Raw genomic sequence first — 26798 nt, forward strand, 5'->3', positions numbered from 1 at the left:
AAAAGTAACGTTGCCATATATGCTGCCCAGATTAAATCTGGTTTCATGAGTGAAGATGCCTTGGTGAAGATGTCACTTTGTTGAATGTATGCAGCAATATTTTCACTTGAACAGTGCTGGAATTTATTTAAATTTCATAGATTTTGAAAAGGTTTTCTACAGTTTGCTATTGAAGTCAAGTTCTATGGAATTCCCAAATGTTTCGTAAGCATTATCAGAAATAAATATAAATATATCAATATACTATGCCAGCTGACAATCAGAATCTTTCAAAGTTGATTCCGGTGTTAGACAGGGTTGTATACTTTCTCCAACAATCTTTTTTTATTGCTATTGACTGGATTAAATATAAATAACATGAAAAAAGCTTGAAGTATTCATTAACAACTGTCTAAGAAGAATCATATAAGTATGTATCAAGTGGTTTCATAACGTTTGTAACGCAGAAAAGAAAAACATAAACGTAAAGGGAAATGTATTGGTCATGTTGTGCGTTAGCCTGAAAAATTCAGAGTAGCAAGTTTTTGATTGAAACTTTTGCAAAATGGAAAGTGCACCTGCCCTATGACTTTCTGACTAGAAAAATATAAATGTTTACAGAATTTTAAATCAGTCTCGATCTCTGCTAATAAATTTAATTTAAAAAAAAATTTATTTGCTATGTCAGATAATTTCAGTGATCACATTCAGTGTAGCAGTTTGGGCTCAGTATTTCAAAAGTTATCTAAAACCATATTATAATTTTGTGTTCGAAAAATCTTTCAAAATATGTTTCTGAGAGAGATGTCCAAGTCAGAGGCTGAACTACATCCTTGAGTGGAATAAACCAATCCATTGTCTTAATTTTGTTATTTTGAATAATAACCAGCCGTTTGCACTATTCTTATTGTATGATACCTATTTCCATCCCAATGGAAATGCATTCCTATTGGTTGCTATCTAGAGAATTGATCATTGATGGATTGTCAGTGGATAAATAAGGGAAGAGAAGTCAGCTTAGACATCTCTATAAAATTGAACAATTTAAAATACGTGGTAATTGAAATAAACAAAAATTTGTTTGTATTAAATGGTAATATTAACGGAAAATCGCCGTACTATTATTGTCACCAATGGTGCGCATTAAGTTAAGGTAATTGGTACATATTTAAATATAAAAAAAAGCAATCTATGCATAAAGGCAAAATTAGTGGTTTAAAATTACTTAGTTGAGTAGAGGAATTGTAAAATTTCAGCATTCTAATATTGATAATAATAATGCATAGTTAATGTTAATAAAGAGTTAAATTGCGGTGACCCAAACCCAGAACTCCCATACGCTAAAAAAGAGATGCCTCGTCGATCAAAGCAGCCAGATCTTTATTTCGTGAAGTATCCATAAAAGTTTATTTTCTGTTCGTTATAAATGTTTAAAAAAATCTTGAGGATAAGATGCTTTTAAAAACATTTTATTAAATAAAAGATTTATTTGTAATAGTTTAGAAATACAGCCCGGTCTGACTATACATAATATGTTCCCAGGCAGTAAAGCTGGATGAACTGATAATTATTTAAATTATTTTTTAATTTGTAATGCTGTGAAAACAAAATCAACTTCAGAAAGTAAACAACGGTCATCACATTTAACACGCTGATGGCAAAACATTCCACATCAGTGTTCCGCGTAATGTGCAGGAAGAGAGTTTTCGGTCAAGTCAAGAGCAAACTGTCATGAAAAACCACTTTTTTTATATCTGTTAACTCTTCGTTGATGCCTCAGTTGCAGGACAATGTTGACAATTTCATTCTTCAAATAGATGGAACACTACCACACTGGTTGGCTTACGTGCGTGATCACCTTGATGATTATCTCCCTCGCCAATAGATTGAACGAGACGTGTACCACTTTCCCAATTGTAAGTCTGAAGTCTTGACTTAGGCCCAAACATCTGGTGATTTCTTTTTTGTGAGGTTACATGAAGAACAAGGTATTCGTCCTTCCTGTTGGAGCATAATCATCATATCAAAGCCACTATCAATGCATTATTGATTCAGACATCTTAATACATGTTTGGGCAGAAATAAATTAAAGGTTAGGTGTGTATGGCGAAGGAGTAAAATAATTTTACCTTGGCGTAAAAAGTTTAATTACACCAATGTTAATTAAAATATTTATCCCTCATAAACTTATATAAGCATTTTACAGTTTAAAATACATATTAAGACTAGGAAAATATTTTTGAATTCAAAAATTACTTTCATTTAGTTAGTAAAATGCTTTTAAAGAGAAAAAGTCCAAGTGAGCTTGCTGAAAAATAAATAAAAATGCAATATTAACAATAAGTAAATTGAAATTACGACAGCTCAAGTAAATCAGTGATCTGTTTCATCCGCCCAAGACGCTGATTGCATTTTTCGATACTTATTGCACCGACGCACTGAGCGCTATAACTATTGGTCTATTTTGAACACCGGATTAGAAGCCAGCGACGGCTTTCTAAGTTATTGTTGATGATGATCAGAAGAACACCAATAGCGCATGCGTACACTACATTTACAAAATTAAGCAATTCTTCATAACAATTTAGAGTTGATAGCAAAACTCTAACCCTGACTCGTTGATTTGGGTGATAACGTAGAATTAAAGTTGCACTAATATGCTATTTATTCTTTTGAGTTTCCACTATTATAATTACAAATATTTTAGTTATTGACGCATTTAGTCAAATATGACATCATTGTTTAAAATTGTTGTGCTGTAACTCAAACACAGATCAAATTTTCTCTGCTTTTTGGCGCTTTAAAAATATTTTCTTTCTTCAAGTTGATATATGTAAAATTTAAATTCTTCTTTATATTTCATTCGTTAAAGAACCAACAGATGCTATAGAGTTAGTACCATTAATGTTTTAAGGAGAAATTTAATTTCAGGCTGAAGTAAATTCTTATTACTACGTATTTTGAAATTATTTTATTATTTAAAAATGAAAATATTACTTTCAGAAATAAAAATTTTATATTTAAAAGTAGGCAAATATTGGATTGGTCAACCCCCAATGTCTAATTAAGGAAACATTTCAATATTAATTATCTTGGCGTATTGAAATATTAAATTTGAAGTAAATTAAAAATTTTAAAATAATGACATAACTTGTAAATATGAACAATTATATATTCATTATTATATTCATTATTATATATTCATTATTATAGATTTTCTAGTGCTATTACTTTAACTACTTCACATTTTTCAGTTGATAATCTCTTATGTAAAGAACACAACAAGATTTAAAAAGATTACACACAAATAAAACTTTGCAGTCTTTTCACAAAATAATAATTGTTTTGTAAATCATTGTAATCACAAATAATAATTGTTGTTCCTCATTCTCAAAACTTGAAACTATACACATTCCTTGTTTGTAAGCTGTTCCTGAAACTAACACTTTTCAAGTGTGAAAAAACTGTTTATAACCTTCTAGAATTCTGGCAATTTCGGCAGAATAAATATTTTTATCCATAGGTTTGGCACTGGTTATAACAATATTTTTTCCAAAGCCTCTTTCTTGATTAAAAGCATTAAAGTTGTTGGTGCCTTTGCGCTATTGAGGGAAGATTATAAATTCATTAATGTAATGCATGCTAATAAAATGTATAAGAATTGAAATAACTTAAAGTTTGAATCCTGACTTTTTTCAAAACGTAGAAACATCAATCAAAGCAAGTCATATTTTAATTGCTATTTTTAAAATGCAATATTAAAAAAAAAGTTTAGAAATTGTTGTTCTTATATAAAAAAAAATTTTAAAACATTTCCCCATCTGAAAAATATTTTGAAACTAACTATTTATTATGGTAGGGGGGGGGGACATTTTTATCTTAAGCCTCCTTTCACCCACAAAAATCTGGAAAAGAAAGGAAGGTTCTGGTATATTTAAGATATTATTATTATTTTATTTTAATTTTTTTTTTTGCTGCTAAAATGTGCCCATGCACCTTAGAAGAATTCTCCTCATAAGAAATTGTGAATTGAATTTTATGCAGGGTGACCCCGGAAACAAATTGCAGAAGAAACTGTCAACTGTTAAAATATTAAATGAACAACATCATAGTCACTTGGATAGATCAAAGAGTTTGTGTTGAGTCTAAAAAGGCGGGATATGGCTGCTGATAAACACGCAAGCAGTATTCATGTGGATGATATTAAGACTCCACCTGTATACTGTTTGTGAGGATTGTCTTTTTTACTAAATTTCTTTTGTTTCAGAGAAGCAGATATATTTCAGAATTAAAAAAATTACTTTTATAATGAGAAAAAAAACTTTTCAAAAGAAGTATTTTTGAAAAAAAAACTGTAATTATTATAAAGAATGAATACCTTTTTTGTGATCAATAAAAACATTCGAATTCATGTTTATGTTGACTCATTACCCCCCCCCCCGCTCGCGAAATACTAATGTGGGCTAAATTAATATGCATAAATCTACAAAAATAAAAAATAAAAAAAAATTTGCATAGAAAAATTATTATCTAAAGCAAAGTATTTATGAGCATCTAAGTATTTTTGTTTATTTAGATTTAATAAAAAAAAATATTTATTAACTTTTCAAATCCGATATTTTGTTTCATTTAAAATTTGTTCCCCTTAGTTAAATATTAAGAAGAAAATCTTTTTTTTCTTAAATCATAATAAGAAATCAGATTATTTCTAAATGCTATAACAAAAATCTTATTCTTGTTGGTATTTAGTTCAAAATTTCATTAAGATTCTTGGCAATTAAAAAAATTAGAGCTTTGTTTTCTTTAGCGCCAATATTGGCCACTTCCTTTCCTATCTTGTGCACCCAACCAACTTAAAGAAACCCAGTTTCCATGACAACGGCTTGAGGTGAAGTGGAGTATAATTTGATTTGAAAATTTTACTACAAAAGCATTTAACAATGTATAGACAAACATTCGTGTAATTGTGCGACATTATAAACGAAAATGAGGAATATATAACATGAAAATCAAAACAGAAGCACAGATGTTGATAAAAAGTTTTAGTCCTAACAGAAAGTACTTACTATTGTTATTTTGTTTGTTCGGTAGAATGCAATTAAAACACGGATCTAGAAAATTTTCACCGGCAGGAAATTTGGCGAGAAGCTAGGCTGCTTATAATAACCGCATTTGCCATTTGTCACTGGTATTGCACTTTCTGTGCACATAAAATAGATGTATCCCCTTATTTACTGAAAAAGAGCTAATATAGACTTTGAAATATTTAATTATTCATACAACGACTGTAGTTTCCTAGAAGAAATTTGAAACTAACTCTTTCAGAACACACGACAAAATTTTTAAAGATGATATGAAACAAATGAACTGTAATTATTGCAAATAAATAAGAAAAGTTTACTTACCTTAAAAAAGAAATAGACAATTTCAAAGACAACTTGCGTGAGATGTTAGCGAGCTTCGACAACAAAATCCGCCATTAGTCAACAGTTACAAAATAAGTTATCGGTCACAGTTAAAGTTTGCGCCTCTCATAGTACGAAAAAATGATGGTCAATCGATTGCGCCATGAATGTATTTCTCGATCATATTTACCGATTTATGGTGCAACCTAAATAAAATAATTTTTCATTTAACCTATTCATGGTGCAATTAGAAACTTTGCAACCAAGTATTAGTTAAACATTTACCGAGTTTTTTACAGTGTACAAAAGCTCTCCTCAATGCTTTGGAGGTAGTGAAATACTTTCTTGAAGATAATCTGTTAAAGCATGGTTCTCTGAGATTCCTAGTCAGAGACCGCAGAGCTGTAAGAAACTCTGTACTTGAAACTCTTTTGTTAAACATCTTACAACCACAGCCTAACATCCTCAGACAAATGGTTTAACAGAAATAATTCATTTTGTTTTATAACCCTAGTTGAAAAGCCGACCGAATTTTAGATTTTGAACTGCGTAGTCTTGCATTTTTAAGCTCAATCAAAAAGACAAGAAAATTCCTGGATCAAGTATTGAGAGAAAATTGCCTTCGTGGAGGATTTTTTGATGGAACCAACCCGCGTTACATGGAAAGAAAACCTCCCACGGTTAGCCTAACGGCAGGGGGACTCTAACCCACTCTATCACTGAGGATATTTTACATCAGCACTGTGGTGGGTGCAAGTCGGATGCGGAATTCGTATCGACTAGCCACCGCTGGGATTCAAACCCGGTTCACCTCATTGTAAAGCGAATGCTCCATCCTCTGAGTAATCAAGGGGCAATTAACAATACGTTTGCTGATATGTTATGGATGTATGTTGACGTTGATCAAAAAGACTGGGATACTATTTCAAATTTCGTCCCCTTCGCCTATATTGCAGCCAAACATGGAACTATAGTTTCTTGTTTCACGTTCCATTTTACCTTCTCCATCGTTATGAAGCCGAAACAACTTTAAGCACTATATTTCCTCATCAACTTGGGTTTAAAACTAATAATGCCTCTCACCTTGTTTGTAAGGGAGAAGAAACGAAACAATTTGCTCTTCTGCGCACACGCTATGCACAAGAAAAGATGCAATGCAAATCATTGACCAGTCTCTTATAGACCGGGAGAATTTGTTTAGACCTGTTGGAAAGGTTGTGTTGCCTGTATAGTTATTGAAAAAATACTTCGGACCTTATAGAATAAAACGACATTGCCTAAGTTTACCTATGAGGTCGAAGACTTTGCATTTTCCACAAAGCGTAAAACTACGGACGCCGTGAACGGAATGCGCATGAAACCATACTATGATCCATCATTCCGATTAGAACCCTTTTTTCCACAAACACCAATTAAAACCAGAGTAAGATAGAATATCAATGTCCTATCATCAGGTCCTGCACCAGATGTCCCATAAAGTGAAACAGTGTTTTCTAAAGAGGATGTTGTGCCCGAGGAACCAAGACGTGAAAGTCATCATACTGGCGAATCAGAGATTCGGAGTTCAATCCTCTTAGATAAAAGAAAGTGCATATACATAGGGTGTTTAAGATTTTATTAATTATATGAATGTCTTCTAGACGCTTCTATTACATCACTTCCTGTTCCTTATTTAATTGTACATAAGTTCTGGCGTTTCAAGTAGAAAAGCAGTTATCTTGTTCCATGCATGTCGGAAGTGTTCAATAAATCTGTGTTATCAGTAATCTGGATTCTGTGTGTATATATGTGGCAATATTATTGTCTGTTCTCGAACATTTTTTTTTATCCACTTCCTAAAAAATTAAAATATTATTATTAAGAGAAGTTAAAACCACAACAATAATACATTATTATCAGTAATGCGGCCACCCCCCTTACAATTCGATGGTTAAAATTCCGAATCCATCGAAAAAAGGTATATTAATTCAGAGAAAACGAAATTTTGTGTCTAATTTCGTAACTTAAAATATTGTATGCGCTAATTAATTAGCATATTCATCGTTACCCCCTCCAGTCATTAAGATTGAACCCTAGAACGTGAAGATCCGATCATTAGATCATAAGTTAATCAGGGTGGTTCGTTTTGTTTTTGGTGCTCTGTGCCTAAGGTTAGACCCTTGAACGATTGAATATGGTTATTTATATGCACTGTACTTTATTTTATAGCAGCTTTGATTGGTTAATTAAATCTAGAAAGTTAACCCTCATTTAAAAAGTATCGTTTCTGAAATGTTAATCGAAATATTTATTTCTGAAAAATTTATACTTTCATTCTTTAGTAGTATGGTTTTCAGCATAAAGTTCAGTTTAGAGTTTTGAGTTTAAAAAATACTTTCACATAGTTAATTCAATCATTTTATGCAAAAGCGAATAATTACTCACCGTCTGATAATACTCCATCTAAAAAGGAATATTATTTTTAAAAAAAAATTGTTTATGTGTATTGAAATCACAACAATGGTACACATTAACCAGTGATACAACGAAATCTTCACAGCAAAAGCTTAAATTATTTGAAATTTCGCCATTTGGAAGGGGGAAATATTGAAATTTATAATTTTCAGCTTAAAAATATTGTAATCTTTCAAATTTGAATTGCGTTATATTTGTTACATAATGTAAAGGCATTTTTTGGAAGCACAAAATTAAGAAAAAATTTGAGTAAATAGAATTTTAAAATTCCCATTTGAAGTTTATGTTAATAAGAACTCTTTTATTTTATTTTATAAGCATCATACTCAATAGTTTCCGACTATTTATGTTCAACTCTGTTGCCTTGCAATTTGTAACCTAATCCAAAAGACAAGGGTGCTCTTGGATTAAGTATTGGGAGAAATTTGCCATTGCGGAGGCCTTTTTGATGGAGTTAACTCGCATTTGCGTTACATGGAGAAGAAAACCACGAAAACGTGCATAATTCGTATCACAAATATTGCTGGGATTTGATCCCGGATCACCTTATATGGAGGCGAGCTCTATGAGAACTATCTGACAATATTCTCTAAAATATTGAGTGTTGTTAATATTATACAAATAATATAAATACTTATATGTATTACTATTCAAAAAGTTTAGATCACTTGAATTTTGTCCCCTTATTTTCCAAATAGCGACAGCAAAAGTCAAAAATCCTCCGAATTTTTTTTTCTTTCATTTCACAGAAAAAATATGTTTATCTGTTTGTTTTTATGAATTAAAACATTTTCTGAAGTGAATAAAGAGGTGTAAGTTTAGACTCTATAATGTTTGGTGGTGGAAGGACTGATCTTCGTAATCACTTCAATCACTTACATGTATTGAACAAATGATATGTATGTATAAGTTTGGAATCTTTAACGATTAGAGGAAGGATTGATCTTTGTAATCACTTTAATTCATTTTAATGCAACCCTGATAAGTGAAATAAATCTCGCAAATAATGTAATCGCAAAAACAGTTTCACTTTAAAAAATTTTTAACAAAATTGTTTTCCTTAAAAATTTGATACTATCTATCGTCTATGGCTTGGAGTGAAGTATAAATAGCTTGCTTAGATTTGGAATTATTAGAATTTGGAATTATAGTATTTTCATCTAGTTCATCAGATCATGTAAAAATAATGAAAACCACTTACTAGACATTAATAATCCACTTAAAGCTTCTAAAAATAAAATGATTTCACATGAATTTTGTCTTACATTTATCGTAACATTGACCTTAGTTTCTACCCCTGAAGTTTACTGCAATTTGTTGGGAAAATTTTTGTTCGTGCGATGTGAAACTTAAATATAGCTTAACTCAGACAAATATTAATAATAACAAGAATTGAAATTACAAAAAGATGAATATAATTCTAGAAAAGTTTAGCCCAATTCAAAAAAAATTAATAAAAAGATCCTTAACATAATTTTTTCACAACTCCATCCATCGATTTACAACATTTGTATTTATGGGTTTTCATCGATACTTTTTTTTTTTACGTTTTAATTTAAAGCAGTGATTCTAATAAAACTAAGACAATTCTTTTGTGTACTCTTCTATTACAGGGTTTATGAGATTGCGCGCATGGGATTGTTAGCTGTTATTGTTGAGGAAAAACTGTAACCGCACTTATGTGAAGCAGCTTTCTTCTACGTCCGCATGTAAGCATAATGTTCCGATTGGCCGTTAAGTTTGAGAACAAGAAGGCTGTAACTCTGTTTATCTGATGTTCTTTTCTATTTCTCCTGTCCCAGTGTACTTTCCAACTGTGTAATGTTCTATTAAACATGTCATTCTTCGATCCACTGATCTCTGAATTTCATTACAACAACAGTTATTACTGCAATTAAACCGTTAACATTAATCCTTAAACTTAAGAAAAGTTGCTTTGAGGTTAAAGCGAACAAATACAGGGCGAATCATTAAGAAGTGTGCAGTTTCAATTAGTGCTCGGAAAACTACATTATTTTTGTAGTTTACTTTAAATACAAATGCCTAGTTACAAATGTAGTTAACTACCATTACAACTACTTTTTTAATGTAGCAACTACAAATAACTTTCGACTACTTTACAACTTAACGGAACCGAATTTTACTGGAGTCATTAATTTACACTTGTATAATTTACTCTGCTGGAGAATTCACTTTACATATTATGTTCAAAATGATATTGAATAAAAATGGGTCTATATTGTACTTGTAGGATTATTTAGAAATATTTATGCATGCTTAAATGAGCCAGTTTGCTGTTCTAAAACATTTCATTAAAAAAAAAAAAAACATTTCGAATTTGTTCATTTTTTCTCCAACTTTTTATGTCCCTCTCGACAGAGAACATTTAATTTAAGAAAGGCTCGGAAATTATCAAATACTCTCAATTTTGTTAAGTGTTTATTGCTCCTTTATTTCCTCTAAGAAATTAAGTGCATCGAAAATATGTTTACTTCCTTTACATTCGCATGTGAAAATATCACAATATATGATAAAATATCTTTTGTTTGTAATAGCTAGCTTAAATATTAGTTATACGTGACTCTAAGTACATAAATATTTTTAGCTTATTGTCCTAGGGGCATTTTAAATTGCGTTCACTGACTGATTCAGGAAGATTTGTACCCATCAAATTCTTTACCAAACTAACAAAAAAAGTAATTACCAAAAAAAACGTTAAAAATTAATGATTTGTCTTTTTTTTTTATCTCTTTACTCATTGCACTACTTTTTTAAAAACGTGGCCACTACACTACAAACTACAAAAAAGTAGAGACTACTTGTAGTGAGCCACTTCCGACCACTGACTTCAATGAACTAAAAGTCAAGAACAATGTAAGATATTATGTGCTACCTGCAACAGATATGTATTAGATTATTTTAAGTGTTGATAGAAACAATTGCTGATATTCTATCTGTGACCCTTTAGTCACTTAACACGCATGGAGCCGATAATCTATTTCCTTTTAATGCGTGTTAAGATATCTGAATTAAATCCATCGATAGTGATCAATCCCGCTTAGTTTTCACCGATGACGAGATACTCCGCATCAATGTTCTGCGTTATGTCCAGAAAGAAAAGTTTCGGCCAATATTTTTATCAAAAGCAAATTGTCACGGGAGCCACTTTTTTGGATCAGTTAACTCTTCCTTGATGCCACAGGACAATGTTGACAACTTCATTCTTCAAATAGATGGAGCACTACCATGCAGGTGGGGAGAGCATCTCTTTCTGCTGTTCTGACCATTGCGAAATCCCTCTCAGCAAAGGAAAACCTTCTCATCTCCCCGACTAGCTCTCCATTTCCTTTTTCTACGTGTGATTACAAGTAAAATAATTTTCACACGTTTATCTCGGTGTAAAAAAGTTTCATTTAGCAAATGTTAATAAAAAATAATTATCCCTCGTAAACCTATAGAAGCATTTCATAGTTTAAAATATGTATTAAGATTCGGATTTTTATTTTTAAACTCAAAACGTGCTTTTATTTAGTTCATTCGAAGCATTAAAATTGACTTACTCGCAATATCTTTTGCTACAGAAGTAAAATACAAAATTAATAAGTAAAAAGGAAACATTAACAATAAATGAATTGAAATTGTAACAGGTCAAATAAATAAGTCATCTGTTTCATTCGACTCAAATTGCATTTTCCGACTGTGAATGCATTTTTTTGACTCTGTTCTATTGTTATTCTGCATTCTATTGTTATTCTGCATTCTATTGTTATTCTGCATTTTATTGTTACTCTGTTATTCTGCATTCTATTGGTCTGTTGTGAACATCGCATTAAATATCAGCGACGGCTTTTAACCCTTTATTTCTCCATCCCATGAAGATGACGGGGTGAGGTTTCGCCCTCTATTTCTCGCTCCCATGAAATTTCCGGGCTGGAGTGTTCAGTAGTAACGTGCTAAACTAATAAAACGAAACTAATTCATTTCTTTCGCCCGGAAAACATTATATTTCACATTTTACACACCAAATGGCAGTACCAGGATATTTTTAAGGTAATTGCAGATAGTTAGTTTATTTTAAACTAGATGTCAGCACTAATCAAGTACGTGTATTTGGCAAAATATGCACTTTAATGACCGTTTTCTTGAAAATTTACCGATCGTTAAGGGGTTAAATCATACTTGACGAAGAACGATAATGGAGCATGCGTAGAATGCAAATAATTGAAATAATTTAAATTATGAAAGCATTTTATTAAATATAAAATGGGAGTGTTAAATGAAAAAGAGTTAATTCCGCAGATTCCTTGAAAAAAATTAAAATTTAAAAAAGAGGCATTCATTAAACGCTCACTAAAATTAACTTGCTGAACAATAAAATACGCACTTTAAGTTTTAAAGTGATATTAAATGCGTCATATATTTGAAAATTCAACATTTTGAATTAATATTCATGGAGTTACCCCATAGTAAATCACAAAATTGTGTTTTCATCATAATAATTTAGACGAAATAACAAAACATTTTTCTGATTCGTTGATTTGACTGATAACGTTAAATTACAGCTGCACTAAAGGGCTATTTATTCTTTTGTATTTCAGCTATTATAATTACAAATATTTTTGTTGAATGACGTCACTGTTTAAAATTCTGTGTTGTGCTGTACAGAAGCAATTAAAAGTGCCGAAATATTTTAAATATTTAAAAATACTCACCAAATTGATAAACTTCATTGAATAAATAAAGAAAAAAAATCATTAGATTAATTTATTCTTAAGATTAAGACATGAATTGCATTTTTGAAAAATGAATCAAAATTGATTTCTCTATATTTCGTATAAATATATCTTTATATTTTGTATTTCTCTATATTTTGTCAAAATAGTTATATTTACAATGTTTTTTTAAAATGTAACTAAAATTTTAAATTTAAAAGTTAACATTTATGAAATCAGACAGTATTTCATTCCAGAGTGAAGAAATATTATGTGAAAATGATGATGGAAAACCACATTTGGCGTCACATTTAGTCACAATCACGTTTGGCACATTTTTTTTTTTTAAATCCGTTTCATTTACAACGCCGAAATTAGTCTGAATTAGATAATCTCGAAACAAAAATAAGAAAAACACAAAATACTTATTTTTGTTTAACTTAAAACTAAAAATAATACTTTATTTTTAAATGACATTTAAACTAAAAATGATTAAAGCTAATAGATAACAATGGTTAAAGCTAATAGATGACAATGAAATATTAATTAAAAGCGTTTTATGACGCTATAAATACTAGTAATTTTGATATTGTATATTCGGAGAGTAATGTTTTTTGATAAGACATATAATTTTAAGCAACTTAAGAATCTGGTAGTTTTACTCCAATAATCTTTCGTTACTGAGAATGAAGTTGAAGTTTTTCCTAGTTATTAAACGCTTATGACTTATGAGGTCTTGTGTGTTTGCAAAAAAAAGTTACTAGAATCTAACATTTTCGACCTTTATGAAAAAATAATAAACTAAATATTTATTCACAGGAATTAATATTGTTATTCTAAACAAGGCTTAACTGATCATTTTAGAACATTTTGGAGCTTATCATTTTAGATAAATTTGAAATTTATGCGTGCTCTTTGCTTATTCGTTTACTTACTTTCGAATTAAAACGAACGATTTTTTTTTCAAATATGCCATATAATCCTTACTGAACTTTGTCCGGATCCTTGTAAATAAAAGTCAACGAAATATATCAAATACAGTAGCAAACGTTAATCGAGAAAGAATTGTTATGGAGCAAGGATTTTTGCATAGGTAGCCCCTTTCCACTGACTTAGAATTTTGAAACAACAATAAATAAATATTGCTACTTTTATTGTAATTATTTAGTCAGCTTTTTTACCATTTTATCATCATTATACATTTCTTTTTCATTCTTCCTCATTCTTGTTTAAAAACAGAAATCAAAGAAATATTCATACTTCGGTTCTCAAACCAGAGGTCCGAGGAAGAACTTTTAGAAAGCGAAAATTTTCGCTTAGTCGGATTGTTTCCACTAATTTGAGGTTTAAAAAATCATAATAAATGAATACTGCTGCTTTTTTTGTTATTATTTAGTATATATTTTTTATCATGTATTATCCATTTACTCTTCGTTCTCATTCTCTGTCGTCTTGTTAACCATTTTCATGAAAATAGACCGTTCGTTCATTCGAAAATGTGCCACCGTCAATAGCTTTTTTAACTCCAGTAGTTTTTAAAAATTGTTGCGTAGATTTCATTCTCTAAAATAGGTTTTATTAATTTTAATAATGCTTTATTTAGTTGGGAACCTTTTCACTTCTTAGGAATTTAGTTGGCGGTCCACAAGAATAAATATATTTCGCTTGGTGCTGCGTAAAAAATCAAAAGATTGACAACCCTTATCATTGAGAGGAGCTTGAAAAATATATATATAATAAAATAGTACCAACTTCTGAAAGAATCACTACAGTCGAAGGCGGGTCTAAAAAATCCTAACTTGTTTGATAGCTGAAAGGAACTGAGTAAAATAAAGAAAATACGTAAATATACGAAACAACTGATCATGTGATCAAGCTGGTTTTGACGCCGCATTTTAATTGGCGTAATGATTCATAAGATTTTGAAACCGTTTTTAATTTCTCGTAACGAAATTATTAATTTTTGACTCCTAATATGTATACTTTGATCTCTTCATTTACAAGGATATAAATTAAGGTTGATCACACGGAAGCATTTAATATATAATTTTTATAAGATTCAAATTTATTTACTTTTACCCATGATGCTTTCTACTAGATAAATATAAGGAAATGCTAATAATTAACTAATTATAAACATCATATTTAAATTCCTGACATAAAAGGTTTCATTTCTAAAATGTTTGTCAAAATAAATTTTTCCTTCAAACGTTCAACCTAGCATTGTATAATATGGATTATAGCATAAAAATCATTTTAAGAATTCGAAATATATTTTTGAGTTAAACAAGGTCACGTGTCTCACCACATCCCTTACAAGCATTAAAATTTACTCACCTCCGAATGGGATATCCCCTGAGAGAACTGAAAATAAAATATATATTATAAATATTCAAAATAAATAAATATTTAAACATAAAAAAACATAAATATTATACATAAATATTTAAACTGAAAATAAATATTTAAACATAAATTAAATCTAAATAAATACAGTAATTTATGTAAATCAGTGATAGAACAGAATTGCATAGCGAATTTCTATTGCATTCCATTTGTATTCCATTTTTGAGATACTTTTATTTTTGGAGTTTAAATTGCAATCTAAACTCTGAATATTTTGAAATATATATTTCGAAAATTTTCTGAATGTGGTAATAAAAACGTTATTCTAATTAATAGATAGAACTTTACAAAAATTGTTTCCTTGTTATAAAATCACCAACTTGAGTTCAGTAATTTTGGAATGCCTAATTTATCGCTCTAAATTCAACTAAAATTTTATTCTAGGAAATAGTGAACCTTAATAACGAAATTAGACTCAAAAGTTAAAAAATTCATTGAAAATTTACAAATATACATATTTTTAAATTTTTTAGATTGAAACAAAAATAAATATTATTAAATTAATAAATATATTATTTATTTATTTTTTTCGTTTTTAATATGTATTCTAATATCTTATTTATTCTTTTAATACAATAAATTATATTGTTCTAAGTTCAACTTTCAAATCAGCGCTAAAAAAATAATTAGAAATTTTGTATGGATGTGGTATTTTTTTTTTAATTTGACTCCTATTCTCTTTAGCCCTGCCATAAACTAGCAATATTTGTAGATCAACAAACAAAGGTTATCACAGAAATAAAAGCTGATTAAAAACCTAATATTTTCCCTGAGACTGTCAAAAAGTTCTGAAAAGAAGAAGTTCTGTCAAGTGTTCTTTTTTTATCCTTAGAAGTTGTCTAACATAAGAAAACATCAATGTTGACTTCAATGTTGACTCACTTGTGACAAAATAGCCGTATTTTAAAATAATTTATTAACGACATAAACAAAAATCATATATATATATATTACTCACTTTTATCAAATATGCTTGAAGAGTCGTCTGAAAATAAATTGTTATTAATAAGATAAATTATTGTTAAAAGGATAAATTAATATGAAAGCATGATTTATATTGACCAGAGATGCAGTTAAACAACATCGTGAATTTCGAATTATTTAAAGATTCACTATCTGGGAGAAAAAAAGGTTAAAGTTATCACAGGAGTGGTAAATGTTCTTTTAAATCTTCTTGCTCATGGTAGAATAATTTAATATCTATTATTTTTAGTTTCAAAATATTGTATTCCCTTAAATCTAAATTACAAAAAAAAATTTTTCATGACCTTAGTTTATTTTTCGCAACGTAAGAAATTTTATGAAAAAAAATCACCTTTTTAATAATTTTTCTGGAACTATTTGAACGATATTGTTGAAGTTTATATTTCTGTTATTAATTAATCTTATGTAATCATTTGCTTAATAAAAACACAGAAAGTAAATATTTATTACTGTCAAAAATGGCTTGTTGTCTTTAATAATAATACCAAATTTTTCAGATAGTAGCAACGGATTCGAAAATTTCAATTCACTGGAAAGAAGTTTATTGAATTGTTAAAAGTAACTAAGCCTTTTTATGTCCAAATTCGCAAATTGACTGTCACAAAACTCGCCAAAAAGTAAAGGGGTTAAAAAGTCACCTACGGGAATGTGTTTATTGACTAAAAAAATTAAGACCATCGCTAAGTAACACGAATCTTTGCTCTTCTTGATATTAGGTTTCTTATGCATTATCCTTTATCGTAGTTCAAATTCAATTCATTGTACACAATTTGATGAACGGTTGCGTGATAGAAGTTCAACTGGAAGCCCATGATCCCGAATTCTGTCAGCATTTGCATCGGTTTTCGTAATATATATCCCTCTGCTACATTCCTTATCCTCCATGCGACACTTTTCCTCTTAAAAACTCATTAAGGTACCTTAGAGAAAACATTGACTCCGTAGGCCTGTTGGAGTTTTGCAAAAGTTCTAAATGACCATGTCCAAAGCTAAATTTGATATCGCACCATTTCACCGATTCATGTCGCTCATTTCTATAACTCACTACAAAGACCGATAATAATATATGATATATATAATATTTTATTTAATTTTTATATCGATGCAGCATATATATTTCTTAATATTAATGTTTATATTAATTACTGCTGAATTGAAATCAATCATTATCAGAAAAATAATGGAGACGAAACATTAACTTACCGGCAGACAGCAGATGAGCTATAAAGTAGTCAATACATTAGTTTCATGTATTTATTCTGCTCTTTCATAATTTACGCATCTCAATATTTCTAAGATATCATCTTTACATATATCGTTGTAGCTGTTGTAGTTTATTTAGGTCACACTAGAACTGTACAATAGGCTATTGGTGACAGTCGGGTAAACATCCCTGAGAATGATCCGAAGGCATGCCATCACAATTTTGATCCTCGGCAGAAGGGGTGGCATCCTCGCCTCGGTAGCCCGACGACCTACGCGTGCAGTCGAAAACTTAACGATAGAACAGTTTAACGAGGACCCATACAGCACACTCCCGGTCCCTTTGTAGACTGATGCAAGTTGTCACCTGACCGCAGTCAGTGATGCTTGACTTCGGTGTTGTACTGGGAACCGTAACATTCGGTGCATAACGCCCAGCGTCGTGTGTAACTTACGGAAACAATTCCAGTACAACCGCATCCATCAAGAGAAATCATGGATCAAGAAAAACGAGGACCAGAGAAGATCAGCATTTATCAATTATAGCGAGGTTTCTCAGTTCTCTCGTGACTTGTATGCAGTCACAAGAACTCGTGTATAAATGTTGAATGGTGACTGTTTCCAAACGACTTCATGAGAGAGGGTTGCTTGTAAGAAGACCAGCTCTGTGGCTTGTGTGAGGGATGAGGTCTGGGAACCCTATGTTCGGTTCTCCAGGGGTTCAGCTTTCCCAGAGTTCTTTTTAATGCGCTATAACACAAGACCACATAGAGCTCTTCTGGTAAACAAATTTCTAGAGAGTGAGAGAATTTTCCGGATGGATTTTGCCAGCCAGATCTCTAGAGCTCAACCCTATCAAGCAAGTCTGGGAAGCTCTGGAGAGGGCAATTGCAACTCGCTACCTCCTTCCGAAAACAACCCAGGGAATGAAAACAGCGTTGCTGTACAAGTGGGACCAATTGTCACGGGAAATGATAAGCTGCCTTATTTCAAGTATGAAAGTACGCTGCAAGGCCTGTATGTCTGTAAGAGGGGACCATAACCCCTATTAACCCATTTACTGCAACCGCTGTTTCATACCTTCCGACTCCACCGAGTGTTGCACACGATCATGCTGGTGTATTACAATTGTTGTATAGTTATTTGTTTCCTTTTGTTTTATGTGTACATCAAATCTTATTAAAATCGGAACAGTAGTTCTAGAGATATTAGATCAAGTCTGCAAATTCTATTAATTTCTTACCCCAGTGTTTATATACTATACTCATTGCATTGCGCTCTTCGAAAAGAGTTATCTTAATAAAACAAACTGAACTGACAACTGATTCACTATCAAGCTTGACTTCGATTTTGTTTTACAAAGCTGGACAGTCTCCGGCTTCTCTTTTCATGTAAACGTTCAATAACCTGGCGTTTACTGCTTTTTCGGGCCATTGCGATCGAACCCCTCTTTTACATTTCCAAAGTTTCGTTGTAGTTTCTTCAAATGAGTAGTCATACATAAGAAACATAGGTTAGGAAGCATTAAATCATATATATTATGTTTTGGTTTTCAGCATCTTGCCTTTCGTAATTTTTCTTAAATGTGATGTTTCTTTTTTCAGAAAAAAAAAACGATTAAGGAAAGTAATAAAGGATGTGTAAAATATTACGAACTACAAATTCAAAAATAATTGCGATTGAGCAATTCAAAAATTTAATCTTAATGTTTATTAACCGAGAACATTACCGAGTGAAAATTATTTCACATATTTTGAAGATATTTTTTGTTCAGTCCTTTAGTTGATTAGTTGCATTTTGCATTCTTAAGGCAGACCTCAAAAAGAAGGGAAAAATTTTTTTTTTCCTTCATTGGAAATCTTAAAACGTTCTGCAATTTACGCAATTAAATAGAAATAACACTTAAAATTAATCGCTTGCTGAAAAACTCATTCCTGTGATCATATGATACATTTTTAGAATTGTCCTAAAAAAAGAGTTTAAACGCTATTAGCTAGAGTTATTTTATATGAAATAAGTATTTCATCATTGTAATAAACAAAGAAACGTGATCTCAATTTATTAAGAAGTCTAAATACACCTTTAAGATATACTTGCTGTATATCAACTTATCTGCTAAGATATATCTGTAATAAAAGTGTTATTTTTTTTCTGACACGAACATATAATACACGTTGATCCATCGTTACAATTATTATAGAAAATATCATATAAATTCATAAATTCAGTATATAAATTAGAGTACATAAATAGTAAAGTATATGAATGATTATATAACATAAGCTACATAATTAAAGAGTTATAAATTATTTTTTTATTCCGAAGAAGAAAATGGGATGTCTAAATTTCAATGAATCAATATCCAAAACAACGAACAAATTAGAATGAGAAACGAATTACAAAGAACGAATTAGAACGAAACGACGGAATTTGAATCGTGAAAAACAGTGTATTTGTCAGAAAAACACTGAAGAGAATTTCTAATAGTATCAGCGTTTTCGTTTTTTAACGCGTCATTTCCCATTTATATAATAATTTGTTACTTCTTATATTTCTTTTTATATCACAAATTATAAACGTGTATTAATATATTAACGGCATTCATTACAAAACTCCTTATATTAACACTTAACATTGCTTAACAGTAGAAAGGCTGAAACTTAGTATATACCTATATTGCGAAAAACAGTCAAAATGACTGAATTGTGAAAAAATATAGAAATTTGTTTAAAATTAATTCTTAATATTTTTTTATATTATTTACAGTTACATAACAAGTTATTAGTAAATATTAACAATAAAAAAAGTATATGTTGTACAAAAATTAACAAAATTCTAAGATATTGCGTCATTATATACATCAGTGTTTTTCTAATTGAAATGAAAAAGCAGTCAAAATGACTTCCTTAGGCAATCTAGTGTTAAAACGTACTAATTTTTATACATTTTTCGTTACTAAGTTCAGTACTTATAATACGCTATTTCGAATGTAACATTAATACTTTGTGTTGATAATTTCTCAAAACCTTGGGAATAAATGCAATCTGTACAATTTTCCGTACCTTCTGAAAAAATTTAGTCCGATAGAGATAATATATCAATGTACGTAATAATTTGGTATTTATGCATCTGCAAAAGAATAATATACCAGTACGTACTGAGTATTTCGAGGACATCTGGTGCACATAATTTTTTTTACAAATATTGTTACCGGGCACAATATAAATTCAACAAATTTTTATTATTTTACAAATATTCTTAGGAAGATACATTTTGTTTTGTGTTCCAAAAAATAATTGAGTAAAATAATTGATAATTGAATTGAAATAATATTGAATATATATAATAGTATAGTAATTGATATATATAATATAATAGTAAATGATTTATAGTTTAAATTCTAATCATTAAAGTTATTGTTTTCAAGCAATTATTTCTCTTAATTCATAATGAATATTAAGAATTCATTAACTAATAAGCTTAATTTATTAATTAATAAGCCCAATTTGTAAATATATTAAGCTTAATTGATCCGATTTAAAGAGAAAATGCAGTCCACACTTTTCAACCAAAAGTGAATTAGAAAAATCACCGTAACTTTTTAAAGAAATGCTCTTATTGTTTTTAAGCTTTTTTTTCAATAAATTTTAATAAATAAAAGCTGAAATTACAATGTCAAAATATAGAGATATTAATTCAAATTTTCATACACTTCACTATTTTATATTTTATTAACTAAGTTTAGTTTAAATTAATTATATAAGAATTTTTACATACTTTCAAGAAATTTCAACGAAAATTCAAAACCACGCAACAGATAAATTTATTTTGGGAAAGCAATATGCGCTAAGACTTTTAATGCTTTAAAAATTAAAAATCTAAGACAGATGTTTTTATTTAATTTTATATTTAGTATTCTCTTCTTTGTCTTTTAACCATCTTAAACTTATATTTTTAGGAAAAGTAGAGTTCAGACACAACCAAGTCTGAAATAAAAATAGAAAAACTTTGTACCAGATACCAGAAATATTTCATACAATATGAAATAGAAAATATAAATTATAAGACATTCATAACAATTTATAATACATGATTTAAACCAGAAATTGATTCTATGCTTTCTTTAAGCAAATGTACATTACCTGAAAGTAAGCAAACAGCGATACCAATTAGAAACCAGGTTTGAATTTTAAAAGATGACATTTTCAAATGCGAATAATATTGCAATGTCTCGTAAAATGAGATGAAATAAGAAGCTACTTTTATCTACGCTATTTGAAAGTTTTTCTTCCTTTTATCGTGTGTAGAGATAATAATTTAAAATGCATCTTCACGCATTTGAAACTTAAAATAGTATAAGGAAAACATTACTACTTCAGAAATATAAATCTCATGACATGAACCCGCCTTATAAGCTTGCCCTTATCTTTGCAAACATGATTTTTCATCTTAATACTCATACTAACATTTGCCTCCGACGTCCGGCTGTTCCTTATTTTTAAATTAAAAAAAATTTCAAGTATTCGAAATTTAAACATTATTTTCAAAAATCAAGAGAATATGTAATCATACATTAATATTACACTAGAAAGAATGGATTTAATTATTGACAATCACATATTCGAATTTCAGATGAGTGATATATATATATTTNTATATATATATATATATAGTAGATCCACGGAGTCAAGCATCACTAGGAAGTGATGAGCCTGCGAAGGGACTAAGTGTGCGCGGTATCTGTCTTAGTTAACCCACTTTAGGCAAAGCATATAAATTTTATAAAATGTGGTATTATTTTCATTTAAATATCTTTGCAATACATTACATTCATTACGAGCCGCAATGGCTCAAGGGATAGAGCGTTCGGCTTCCAATGAGACTAACCGGGTTCGATACCAGTCGTTCCCAGTCGATACCAATGAGCTATTAGCGACTGTCTGGGAAACATCCCTGAGGATCCGAAGACATGCCATCACAATTTGATCCTCTGTATAGGGAACGGCTCCCCTACTTTGGTAGCCCGACAACTTGCGAGCGAAGTTCCGGAGGGTGCGTCCGCCTTCCAATGATATGAACCGGGCTCGAATCCCCAGCAATGGCTGGTCTAAACGAATCTGCATCCGGCTTTCACCGACCACAGTGCTGATGTGGACGGATCACGGGTTTGACTCCTTTTACCGTCAGGCTAACCGTGGGAGGTTTTCGTGGTCTTTCTTTCCATGTAACGCGAATGCGGGTTAGCTCCATCAAGAAGTCCTCCACGAAGGCAAAGTTCCTCCCAATACTTGATCCATGAGTTTCCTTGTCTTCTGGATTGGGTTCAAAATGACAAGGCTACGGAGTTGAACATTAGTAGTTGTAAGCCTTTAAAATTGTGTCGGCTGTTCAACGACGGTTATTAAATAAAAATATAAAAATTTCGTTCATTAAAAATTCACAAAAAAATTTTGTGTATAAAAAAATTTATATTTTATTTAAGAGATAAAATAGGGCGCATAGCTACCATTCATCAAATCAATGAAGAAACAATTTAGTTGAACGCTTCCTTTTTTTTATAAAATTTGGTTTATTTATTTTTATTTACTGTCTTGCAACTTTAATTCATTGTAAAAACATAATGATAAATCCCAAAAGAAATAATTATCCATTTTCAAAAATTTCATTTGTCAACAAACTTCAATAGTTTAAAAATTTCTTAACATAAAGTGTTTACTCCAATTGAATTACCATTAATTTTTGGGTGTCTTGAAAACCCCTGACATTAGCAGAAAAATAAAATTAGTGAAAAATATACGTCACAGTGTTAATAAAAAATATTTATTGAAATGGTGCATTTGTGCACCTTTGGCCGAAAATGAGTTTAACATTAAACATACCATTACCGGCCAAATGACCATTTAAGAACTTTTGCATCGAAAATGCGCTTATCATCTTATTGTTTTTTTCACATATGACTTCATGACTTTTTCTAGAAATTATAAACAGTTAATATTCTATTATATTTTTTCTCGTATATTGTTTGTTTCGAATAATACGTGTCGCATACCAATTTCTACCACAACCTGTCATTTGACCGGGAAAACAATTTGTTGCTTTATTAGCTTATCGGATCAGAGATGATAATGTACTGAGCATTAAACGTATTATATTCAATTAGTTGCACATTTCTGCAAAGACTGTTGCGTAGTATATAATAATAATTGTAGTTGAGTCAATCAGAATAACTATTAATTCAAATTTCAAGAAAGTACCTAAAATTTATATTGGCATTCTTGTGTCAGAAAAAGGGACAAAAACTAAATGCTTTGGTAAGTAGCTTATATTTTATGTTGATAGATTTATTTCATTTCTAACTAAATGTTAGTTTTTACCCAGAGAAATGTCGAAACAATCAAGACAGAACAGGTTATTAGAGGAAATTATATTAATTATAAGAAAAATTATGATTCTTATGCACCGAAGAGCCACTCTGCTAATAACATGTAGGATCACCTTTAGCCTGTTAACTATTCTACCTCTACTTTAGCCCTCGAATTCGCAAGCAGGTTATAAGGCTACCGAAGCGCGGCTGGAAGAGGGCATCACGTTTGCAGAGGATAAAAATTATAAGGTCTGTCAGAAAATATATGCAGAAATAAAATATCCCTATGTTATATAGCAGAGGTTTCCAACTTACATGAGGCCAAGGACCACAATTAAAAACACTGGTGACAAATGGCGAGTCTCAACTTCGTCAAAATTTTATATAGGACTATTTTATGTTTGAAGGAACTTTAAATATTACTGTCAAATTTTTATCAAGTTGTACAAAACAGAAGTATTGAATTACAAATAAATATTTTCTTGGATGCAAAACCTGAGAAATAAATTTTTTTGCACCGTTGGTACGTTAAATTTCACAGAAACGAAGAAATTTTTTTTTCAACGAAAGAAAAGTATTTTAAACCCATATAGATTTCTTACGAAAATTGTCAGCATAAAAATGAATATATTTTAGTTCGCGGGCCAGAAAAAAAGGCTACCGCCAGTTGGAAACAACTGTTATAGAGTGTATTAAAAAAGATTGGGTTTCGCTATTATGCTGGTATAAAATTTAATAGTCATAATTTTTAACATTACTCCAATATTTGATTATTGTAGAAACTCTATAAATATTTTATTTAGCATTGTAATTCTTAATATTATTTTTAAACATTATTCGGTATTTATTATATTAATTGCATATGCAAACGGAACGCATAAAATTCATTTTAAAAATATATAAATTATTTATATTAAAAAAAAACAGATCATTTAACACTTTTAAAGCTCGAAAAATAAAATATAATCATCACTCTTATTTTCTATTCTTATAAGAATGTGCCGGCAGCAAAAGGGGAAAGGATTTTATACTTCTTGTTAGGCTTAGTTTGAAAGAATGTATTATTCTGCGGGATATGCAAATGAATCGTTAAATTAATGATGACACGCTTTATTTTTAAAACTCTCTCAGAAAATTGTTGGATTAGGAGCTGAAAAAGAACAAAAAATATCGCCATCACTAAATAAACTGCACTGTGAGCAAAATTAAAAAATTAAAAAATAGAACACCTTAATAGCTTTTCATCGAATGTTTTTACGTACTTAAGATGGAATCTTAATGATTCGTGGACTAACCTCAAGTATGATAATTTAGAAAGCTTGAAACACAAATCAGGCAAAAAAACAAAGAATTTTAAAGATATCCACGATAAGAAAGGTTTATTTTCATTCAGCAAAAACCTTTTAACGTAAACCTAAAGAGGTTTGTTATACTGTTAACGTGTAGACCTTCGAACCTTTAAACGAGATCTGTGGCAATCTGCCCTATTCTACACCTAATCCAAAACCTTGGAAACAACCTTCTCTATATATAAACCTTAAATCGAGGTTGACTATAGGTTTTCAAGAGTGAAAAAATCCTTGAATAAGGCTAAGGTGAAAATAATCTTTAATCTAGGTCATTATAAGGTTTCTTTTCGCAAAGTCTTGCATGCTCAGCTAAAATCCACCTTGTCATGAAATCTTAATGGATGATGCAATTTGATCCTATCGCTAGTGTGACGTCAGCTAAAACGTCATTATGGACCAAAGAAACCATTTTATCAAAGTGACAATGTTTTAAAAAAGCTTTAAAAAATAATTTTTAGTCTTTTTAGGATGAAAAGTGCAATATTTTTGCCTCATTGGAAAAATGTTTTTAGTACAAACATTTTCGTGAGAAAAAAAAGATAATTCCGACACAAGTTTGCCAACATACAGAACCTTTTCTGTCGTCAATGGTAACCAAAAACTGACTGTGCCCCAGAGTGGATATATGGATAAACAAAATAAAAACAATCAATTAAAAATCAAAAACTGAATTGTAAATGCAATGAAAAGTTAATGAAATGCAAACAAAATTCAAAAATAGTACATAGAGTAAGAAGTAATGATGAAACGCCCTCTTATAAGAAAAATGAAAAAAAAATAAAGTTATAGTTTGATTCCTACCCTCTAAAAATGGCAATCTGGAAAACCACGGTTTTCTATGCCTTTTATGCTTATTTCTTTTTCAAGCTAATTAGAATAAAAAGCAGTCGTATTTTTGAATGCTTCATTTTTGCAAGAACTATTTGAACAATTCCGTTCTATTGGTGAATTTTTCTCATTAAAAACTATATAGTTAAAAAGTACATTTTTCGACCATTATTAAAATAAATAAAAATAATTATTTTTTCATTGAATTATGTTTGTATAAAAAATTCAAAATTTTTGATGGCTATCAATTGATGGTCCAACATAATATTGATAATAACCGTCAATTATTCCATCATAAACCATTATACGTTTTGATGATAACCCACATAAGTAACCATCACCTCAATATAGGGATTCGAACTGAATTATGATGGTCCAACATAAGAATAGTAACTTGTTTTGATCGTTTGTTCATATTCAGCCATCAGAAATTCCTATCATAGTTTCTTAGAAATCAAATCTTGAAACGATCATGAACAACCATCCCCCCAATGTAGGAATTCGGATTGATTTATGATGGTCCAACATTTAAAAAAACATTTTTTGATGTAAGAACCAACAGATATATCCATTAAACTATCATAGAAATGTATAGTTGGAACCATCATGGACCATCACTAATAATCATGGAAGTCCAAATGAGCTTCATTCAAACAGAAAATATACTTACAAGCTTTAATGAAGAAAAGGTTCTTTATCAAAACTTCGCTGTCAAATCTTCCATGGACAAAACTTCGCCGATCCTTAAATTCGTGAAAAAAAATTTCACCGATCTATAACTTAGCGTGTATGAATTTTCACCGATTCATAGCTACGCAAGCGCGAAAGTACGCCGATCCATAATTTCGTCAATCTATTTTTTTTCTATAAATATTTTTTCGAGGGTCCGGGGTGCAAAGGTTACTCTTCGACGATATTCTAAAACGTATTAAACACTGATATGAACTATAATTAAATTTTGAAAATAAATTATTTAGCTTCACGTAAATTAATTATTTCGCTTCAGGTTAATTCATAATCTTCTAAATAAAAATCCTCTCAATTTCTTAGGTTTGATAACGACCTTGGCATGATTAGTGTTTTTTGATGTTCTTTTTTTTTAATTAAAAGACAG

At 30.2% G+C, this 26798-nt stretch overlaps 2 long non-coding RNA genes across 2 annotated transcripts; both read right to left on the reverse strand.

The window, feature by feature from the left end:
* Positions 1-6982: 6982 nt before the first annotated feature.
* On the reverse strand, positions 6983-11414 carry LOC107449302 (uncharacterized). The gene is made up of 4 exons (XR_001584761.3): positions 11399-11414; positions 9040-9066; positions 7809-7826; positions 6983-7219 (listed from the first exon to the last, which is right to left on the reverse strand). It is a non-coding gene; the product is annotated as an uncharacterized lncRNA (long non-coding RNA).
* A 3462-nt stretch (positions 11415-14876) lies between these two features.
* LOC139425560 (uncharacterized) lies at positions 14877-21471 on the reverse strand. The gene is made up of 4 exons (XR_011636776.1): positions 21286-21471; positions 17144-17161; positions 15915-15941; positions 14877-14914 (listed from the first exon to the last, which is right to left on the reverse strand). It is a non-coding gene; the product is annotated as an uncharacterized lncRNA (long non-coding RNA).
* Positions 21472-26798: the final 5327 nt, after the last annotated feature.

Source organism: Parasteatoda tepidariorum, chromosome 5, assembly GCF_043381705.1.
Source record: "Parasteatoda tepidariorum isolate YZ-2023 chromosome 5, CAS_Ptep_4.0, whole genome shotgun sequence".
Taxonomy (NCBI): Eukaryota; Metazoa; Arthropoda; class Arachnida; order Araneae; family Theridiidae; genus Parasteatoda; species Parasteatoda tepidariorum.